At 40.7% G+C, this 9,266-nt stretch overlaps 1 long non-coding RNA gene across 1 annotated transcript in view; it reads right to left on the reverse strand.

The window, feature by feature from the left end:
• The window catches only part of LOC107700289 (uncharacterized), a 31,899-nt gene that overhangs the window by 20,608 nt on the left and 2,025 nt on the right, over positions 1–9,266 (reverse strand). The window contains exon 2 of the long non-coding RNA XR_001635534.1: positions 8,501–8,587. This is a non-coding gene — a long non-coding RNA (uncharacterized LOC107700289). The remainder of the gene's footprint in view (positions 1–8,500; positions 8,588–9,266) is intronic.

Raw genomic sequence — 9,266 nt, forward strand, 5'->3', positions numbered from 1 at the left:
GGGGGGGGGGGGGGGGGGTGTTATTATAAAGGTAAAAAGCTCTAGAAATCAAGTAAAGGTGGCAATTATTGTTAATTCCGGTCACCGCTGTGATCTGACCACCACACAATATATGACGATTATGAAAAGGGTTAGGATTACCCTAAATAATGCCTAATTATCGTAATCAACAAAATCCCAGAAAACAATTGAGATATCCTTTTTTTGTCAATACCACACCCCCTAGCCGAAATAAATAAATAAATAAATGTCAAGTGGTGCGACTCCCCAACAACTTTGGCATTTTTATGAATAAATAATTCAAGATTTTTAAAAAATAAATAAAATGGATAAACAAATAAATAATAAAAAATTAAGGTGTGAAAATGTCATTTCATCTTTTCACTTGATGGTTACACCACATGACACTGCTGAATCATAAATATAAACGTTTTTTTTTTTCTTTTCAAAAATGGTATAAAGAGATTATATTTTTAAAAGTCATATAAATCCAACATGAACACATTTCTAAGACATAAGTTTTAAACTACCATTTTTAAAAGACTTGTTTATTGTTTTTTCTTTATTGTGGACACTCTTATGCGTCACCGACCCTCCTCACAGGGAGCTGACCGCACACAGCAAAGAGGAACAAAAGACAGACAACAGAAGAAAAGGAAAGCACGAGCAGCTAAAGCGGGAAGCCTATCAGCAGCGTATCACAGGAGCTGATGGAGATAATGAGAAGCAAACAGATGCCGAGCATCAAACGCTCGGGCCGGTGAGAGCACAGGCCAGCCCTCATTAAAAACTAGCCAGCGCTGACAGGAGCGCAGAGAGAGACAGAGCGCGCAGGAGGGAAGGGGACACCGTCCGAGCAACACTACAGTCTGCTTTAATTGGACTAGTTAGAGTTTAAGGTCCACACAGACCTGACTCGGCCCTTCCCCGCGGAGAGCAGCGAACACAAATCTGTATGTAAAGCAGGTAATCACACAGGTGCTTGAGTGACACAAGCTTTATTAAACATACACAATGCTGAACGAGGCCCTATGGAACATTCTAACAACATGCTCCTGCTCCGTCCGAGTCGCTGTGCACCGCGACTCTAGGCCACATGTAAAACATCTCTGGTCAATACTCTCCCGCTGTTGAGTGGGGAAGCCCCCCCCGCCGAACATATCTATCAATATTTAACATTTGCGCATTGTGAGACAAGCTCATTTACATGAAGAAAGAAGAACGGGGTGCAAAGCGGGGGACCTTACCTTGACTCTGGAACTGCTGACGGCTTCTTGATCCCGCAGTCTCTCCAGCTCCGGCTGAGCATCTAATTGTTGCCTGGCTTCCTGTAGGGCACGCCTGCCCTCCTCCTCACTTCCTGCCGGGGGAAAGCGAGCGAGAGTCGGTCGCAGCGCCGGGATGAAAGGGAGGCCTTTGGAGCTTACCTGTGCTGGCAGGGCAAGCCGAACCCACGCAGGTAAGCCATCTTTAGCTCTAATGAGAAAAGCTCCACTACAGGCCCATTAGTCCTGCCAGCCTGCCTTTGATGCTAAGCTCTCGCTCTCCCTTTGCTAAGAGAGACCCTGCAAACACGCATCCTCCCCAGATCTTCACTTTATCAATTAATCATGCCAGTCCCATCAGAAGGTAATTAAGCAGAAGCCACATCACATACGCACTTTTTCCCCTGCTCGGCCATCATTAAGTATTTATTGGACAACGTTAGCTGCTGCTTGTCCGAGCTCCGCTGTCGCTGGCGCCCCAACCCGGGATTTTGAGGCCGTAGGCGATTGCCTCCAGGGGCTTCTCAGTTTTTCCCCTCCCTCTCTTCCCGGTGTCACAGGCACAGAGGCAGAGCTTTACAAGTGGTGCCAGTGGAAATCTGTCCAAACCTTAAGTTGTCGACTCTTATTCCCCAGTGTGTGCTGCAGAGCTGCCAGTTCTTTCTTCATTAGACCGCACTGCCACGCAACCGCTGAACCCGGCTGTTTATCTCCTTCTCCTGTGCCGTCACTTTCTGTTTAAAGAGCCGTACGGGTGATCGTGAGAGACAGCCGTTAGTCACAAGCAATCTGGGTATGAGTGTTTACAGCACTGAGAGCTAGTTTCTGTAATGGGTCAGCTGCTGCGTGATACGGAGAAGGGGAAGCATCCTGTAGCGCTAAACTCTTGCAAGCGGGACGCGGGAATTATTGGTGCTGTACTGCGACACGATAAAGCACGATAACTAGAATGATTCAGTTGTTCACTTGCTGCTACGTGTCGGAATTGCAACGGGTAATATTTGGCCAAAACTGTAATCGGTTTCCGAAGAAATCATTGTGGACTGAGTCCGAAAAGTAATGATAGAGTAGCAATATGTCACATTTGTTATACTGAGAGGTGGCTTGTTGCTTACTACGACTGAGAGCACGAGACCCTGTTTAATTACCCAGAAAGGCAACACTTTATAATGAATGCTTAATGCATGATAAAAAAACCTTATTATAGGTTGTTTCATCTCATGAACAATCATAACTACCGTTTTAATGCATTGTAATGTTTACTTAATCGTGAGCTTTTCAGAGTGTGATGATTTATAACACACAATCAACACAATGCATCCACTTAAGTTACAATGGATTATATTTCCCATAGTTATAATGGATTATAAGTCTCATATCCAGCCATTGTTTAAGATCTGCACAATAACATCTTATCACTGTTTTTACTGTAAAATGACAAATACAAAGTCTTCATGAAAACATCCAAAAGGCTTTATAATGTGGTCAGTAACTTACTTTACTTAAAGCAGACAAAGACCACTTATAAATAATACTAATAATAAATATGAAAAGATGATTTATATCAGATATCAGATCAGACGAATGTGTAATATGGCACATTGGCTTTGAAGTATTTTTATAGTAATATCAGTTAGATTATTTTGAGGGTAGCCTTTAGACAACTGTTGAGAAGTAACTTATCAGCTAGCAGTCATTAGAGTATTAGTCGACTGTGTGCTTAATATCTGCTGACACTTTATTTTAACAGACATTCGACTGACTATAAGAAACTCTGCAAGTACATCGACATATTCTACCAACCCTAACCCTAAACTAAGTCTACTAATAGTTAGAGTTAGTTGACATGTAGTTAAATATTCACTATGGGTCACAGTTATCCCTCTACGATCTCCAATATTGCGATAACGCGCTCCTATCGCTAACACGCACTTTAACCGGTTGTGTCGACGCCGATATCTCAAAAATAACCCTGAGCTGCGGGAGGCAATTAACTGCCATGTTGGGAGAAATCACTTGAATCTTTCTAGATAGAGAACTTATGTTCAGTCTGCGCACCATGCACATGCAGGTTTTAATAGAGATTTATAGCACAAGCGAAGCTCAATTCAAAATGTTGATAATGAGGTAGGCAAGCACTGTTTTAACCCCAGTCCCTCTCATTTGGTAGGAAAAGAGGTTTAACGAAGCTAAGATGTCTAGGACAGAGAGATTAGCATTAGAAATCCCCAGTGCAGTTCAAAAATGAAAGCTAATTATGTTACAAAAATGGAAGAAGAGAGGTAATGGAAGGGGGTGGGTGAGAGGAAAGCTGGTCAAAGTTAGTGTGGAAACGCAGAGATGAGATGAGGATTCAGCAGACCATCACACGGCCAAGGAAGGAAAAAGCAATTAATCACATTTGGGTTCGTTTGGCGCAAAATCTGGACGAGACGAATGCCAGTGGTTTTGAGTGGTACCCAGCATTCTGACTATTAATGAGTTTCTCAAACAGGGCACGATGGCCGTATTCCACTAACCGGCCGGTGAAACTTAAAGCTGACAGAAGGAAAGATTTTGTATCTCTTCATAATACAGCATACTGAAATATCAACTTCAAAATTTGCACCGCTGGTTCTGAATCTGAAATTAACTGAGGAATCGCTGAGCATAGATATGAACACATAGCTATGGATGTGTCAACAGATCTGCAATCTTATATTTATGGTTTATATAATGTTAATATTCTGCAGGTCATTTAACCCAGTATGTACAATCGTTTATACAATAGGTTTATCCCTAGAGGTCCACCCGTTATACCAATTTACTATATAAAATAGATTATATTTGACTGTTTTTCAATCTTCAAGTTCATTTATGCTTTACAACCTTATTTTATTCAAATGTTCAAGAATCAGACAGTTGCTCCAGATCATCGACTTTACCGATACGCTTCCATTTTGAACAGAACGTCGTCAACAACACACAGAACCATCTGACATTTATGACAAACCAAATCCTGTGAAAATCGGTAAGAAGGGACTGTTAGCAAAGCACGCCTGTCATCTGACATTCACTTCCTTGCAATTACAAGCGGATCTTGACCTTTCCAATATGGCAGACCTGCAGACGCATCACTGTAATTAGCGATCGCTGCTAATGTGCCACCTAGGTGTTCATATCTACAGTGCTGCTGACGCTAAACGTAATTCCTGCTATGATAAACCTTCTATTAATAACACTGCCTTGACGTCGGAGCTGCTGTGTTTAGCAAGCTCCGGTTTGCTCCGCTATGGGTTATCAAGCCGTGGCTAATCTTATTTACTCAAATGAAGAGTGTGCGTGATGCATGGACACGTTTGACGGACTCGCTGCTGCTGAAGAGACAGAGCTCCTAACGAAGCCGACTGACAGATGTTTCATTAAGAGGCATGATTAAAGGTGAATTAACAACACGGCTTCATCATTAGCTGTCATCCAAGCAGATCTATCAAGCAGTCAGAGGTGCTCATTAAACAAGGAGAGCCGAAGGTTTCTCGGCTGCGCTGTGGTTTGAATCGAGTAAAGCTCTCGGATTCTGTCGTCTTTTGCTTGAAGGATCTCCAGAACTGTCCTGTCCTTGTTCTCAGCTTTCTGCTTTTCTCTAGTACAACAGAAGAGCAAAATTAAAGGCAGAAACAGCATACAGAAGCGATCGGCCGGCCTCAGCCATTCACACTGGAAAATCTATCTGGGATGATGCAACGGCGATGCTCGGTTAGGAGATAAAACACTGCAGGATAGACTGGACGCTGTGGGAGAAGAAACGTGCATTTAAAGCACTCAGAGCGCTCTCTGAGCTTATACCGCAGAGGGTCAACAGGGAATGATGGGATATAACTCCAGTCTCCAGGTATCAGTAATTATCAGGATATCAAACCAGGAACACTACTCACTGGGGAACACAAACACTCCTTTCCTTTCAGCATCTAACCCTCTTTAGCGGGCGTTTGGGGGGGAAAGACAAAAGAATCACAATTGGGGCAAGTTTGTTTGAACAGCCGCCACTCACTTGGGATCCTCCTTTCCCTGGTTCACTTTTTCAATCTCCTCCACCCTTTCTCTCCCCGAGGACATCTGACATGATACGGCTGTCCTCAGAGAGCGCCGCTGCCTTGAAGCTCGCTGATGTTAACCGTATCCCAAGCCAAGCGTTCACTCGCTACCAGACCGGCCAGAATTCCCAGAAGCCTGTGCGCTTCTCAGAGCCAGAGCAATTATCATGTCAATGTCCCGGGTGGCGCGGAGCTGATGTATGCACAGGCCCTCAGGTGAGCGATGCCAGTTCTTTGAGGAGCAGCTCGGTTTGTTGGCGAAGAGGTTTGTGAGGGATACGGAGAGAGCATAGCCTGCCCGCGCTTCTAGAGTCGAGGAACACTTTCGCGCAAGCAACAACTTTCTCCACATCTCTGACCTTTCATCAGGTGGTGGAAAGAACCATTTCATATTCACCCGAATAAATACACAACCGTTACACCAAGCCACGCCACTGGCCTCAATTTCCCCCATGTGTGGAATACTGCTTTATCTGCACCTCTTATCATCATCATCATAACTTCTGAAAGACGGCATGACAATGGCATTGCTGATTTGAACTCTTTCTCGCTTTCCCATGCCACTTTTGCAGCTCCCCACACTCTCTTCGAGGGTCATAAGTCATGTTAAATCTAGTGTATATCCCTCAAAGAGGCGTTTAGATGAGGAGAGAGGGAGGATAAGAGGGTTTAGATCATCATCTGCTCTCAGGTTCTCTCATAACTGCGTTCGACACACACCCCTGCAGAACACCACTGCCCAAGTGCTCGCAAATCAGGGATTTCACGTGACAGAAGCAGCATTTATTTCAAGTCTGAGACACAAAAGCATAATGATTCAGTAGAAGAAAGGGACTGAGATCTGGACTGGCCACCTGAACCACACGAACTCCTCGTCTGTAGAAGCCAACACAACAACAACATTATTAAAAGCAGCTTCCGAATGAGCAATTTCCAGTCATTACTTTGCATTTATATTCTCATTTGTGTCCCTGGAGCACGAAAGCAGTGTTAAGTCGCTGGGGTATATTTGTAGCAATAGCCAACAATACATTGTATGGGTCAAAATTATACATTTTTCTTTTATGCCAAAAATCATTAGGATATTAAGTAAAGATCATGTTCCATGAAGATATTTTGTACATTTTCTACTGTAAATGCAACTTTAAAGATGATTTTCTCAATATTTAGATTTTTTTTTGCACCCTCAGATTCCAGATTTTCAAATAGTTGTATCTCAGCCAGATATTGTCCTATCCTAACAAACCATACATCAATGGAAAGCTGATTTATAAAAAAATAATAAAAAATAATAATACATTTTTATGAATAAAAAAACCCAAAAAATGTAATTGTGACTTTTTATCTCACAAACCCGACATTTTTTTCTCGCAATTCTGAGATTGTGAGATAAAAAGTCGCAATTACGTTTTTTGTTTTTTTATTCAGCAGCGGAAATTTGCTTCCATACGGCATATGATTTTTGTTTATTTTTTTTTTTGGTCCAATCTATTAAGTCAGAAATGAAGAAAATCTTCATCATTATAACAATGAAATTCTTGAAAAGAAAACAGTAAGTAGTTTGACATTAGTTTTCAATTTTTAGATAGACAGAAACTGATTAACAATGGCTTATTAATATTTTAAAACCTCTGCCAAATATCATGTGATCTAATCAACGGGAAAAAAAACAGTAAATGATATCATAGAGTGGACTGATACTGAAATCAAACAAAATGCATGAAACATTTCTGCTCTAACAAATGAACCAAAAAGAAATTAAATCAGAGTAATCCTATTCATAGAGGAACGACTGAAGAAAACAAGAGTAAATCTGAACTCACTCGTTGGCTGAAGAAGAAAGTGGCGTCAGAGAGACGCAAGACACGCTTACAATTCAGTGTCTCCGGGAAAAAAGCTCTGAAAGATTTTTAAGCTACATTACATTTAATGAGAGACATCTAAAAACTACATTTTCTGACATTAATTAAAAAAAACTGAATTATACCAGATCAACTTAATATAAAATTATCTGTTAAATTATGTCCACATCATTATAAGATTAAAGTCATAAATCCCCGCAGAATCTGCTGGTGTCCAATTAGTACATGAATTTTAAACCCTATTCAAAAGTGTCTAATTAATTATTTACTAAATGGTGCAGGCAGACCTTGATAGACCATGGGCTAAACATACAAAGTAGCGTGTGCACGAGAGAGAGAGAGAGAGACTGTGCAAATGAAAAGAAATAGAGATCTCACAATTCCTAGTCTTCATTGTGTTTAATGACAAATTAAGAAGAGTCCTCCATCAAACAGGTGGTCTCTTCACAAGTGCTTAAGCTCACAACATCAGAAGATTGAGCAACTCCTGCACATTACAGGGATTTTCTCGTGGAACGGAAGGTGTTTGATATGTTGAAAGGCAGTCGTATTGATGAATTATTTATCTCATACAGCAGACCGTGAATGCCCACTGGATGAGCGCACTCATTGAATGGTGCTATTTATACAAATATTAATAAAGTAAAACTGCCTGCCTGATAATTCTCAGGTCCACTAGAAACATTTTGCAGTTAATGGCAGTCGATGGACAGGCACTGCGCCTTTTACATAAATGATACGTGATGCTTTATAAATACATGTAAATACATAAATCAATTGTGAACCGCAGGCGAGTGAAGAACAGCTCGACAGAGTCCGCCGACGATGATGATGCAGGTCAGAGTAAGGCTTTGACTGCTGTACAGCGAGTAACTGAGGGCTCTTCTTAATTAGCAGTTACCAAGATCGGTGTTTAGATGTCTGTAAGGAAGCTATGAGCTCAGAAATTATGATATATTAGTAATATGGGTTGCTCCGTCTATAATGATTACACGTTTGAGATGCTGTTGACAATGCAGGTGTTTGTTTTTAGGCACCACCTGCTGGGGATTTAACAATGTGCAGGAGGATTAAGTCCCGTGAGTTTCCTGCTAGCATTGCAACTATGGGGAAAAAAATAAATAATAATAATATATTAAAATAAATATATATATTCTAAGGAAGAACTTAATATGGGCTTCTGATATGATCTTAGAATATTAGAATATTTTACACATAGTTTAGGACCATCATCACTATAGCCAGAGACAGAGAAAACAGACAAAAGATTAATTTGACCAAATAGTGTACTATACTGTACCTGACACTGAGCCAGCTCTTCAGACAAACTCCTCAGCTCCTCCTTGAGGAATAAACACCTTCACTGTCTTTCCAGTCCATTGAGATCCTGACAGAAAAGATTTAATTTATATCATTGTCTGGATAGACAGATAGATAGACACAGAAAGACAGACAAATAGATAGATGATAGATAGATAGATAGATAGATAGATAGATAGATAGATAGAAAGTCATATACATATATATACATATAGTTAGTTAGATACAGTCAGATAGATAGATAGACAGACAGACAGATAGATAGATAGAGATAGATAGATAGATAGATAGAAAGAGATGGATATCGATACATAGATAGACAGTCAGATAGATAGATAGATAGACAGACAGACAGACAGACAGATAGACAGATAGATAGACAGAGATAGACAGACTGATAGATAGATAGACAGACAGACAGATAGATAGATAGAGATAGATAGATAGATAGATAGATATAGATAGATAGATAGATAGATAGATAGATGATAGATAGATAGACAGACTGATAGATAGACAGACTGATAGATAGACTGATAGATAGATAGACTGATAGATAGACAGATAGATAGATACATAGATAGATAGACAGATAGACAGACAAATAGATAGACAGACAGGCTGATAGATAGACAGATAGATAGATATATAGACAGAGATAGACAGACTGATAGATAGATAGATAGACAGACAGACAGACAGACAGACAGACAGACAGAAAGACAGACAGACAGACAGACAGATAG

This window comes from Sinocyclocheilus anshuiensis, unplaced genomic scaffold, assembly GCF_001515605.1.
Source record: "Sinocyclocheilus anshuiensis isolate Anshui unplaced genomic scaffold, SAMN03320099.WGS_v1.1 scaffold326, whole genome shotgun sequence".
NCBI classification, from domain to species: domain Eukaryota; kingdom Metazoa; phylum Chordata; class Actinopteri; order Cypriniformes; family Cyprinidae; genus Sinocyclocheilus; species Sinocyclocheilus anshuiensis.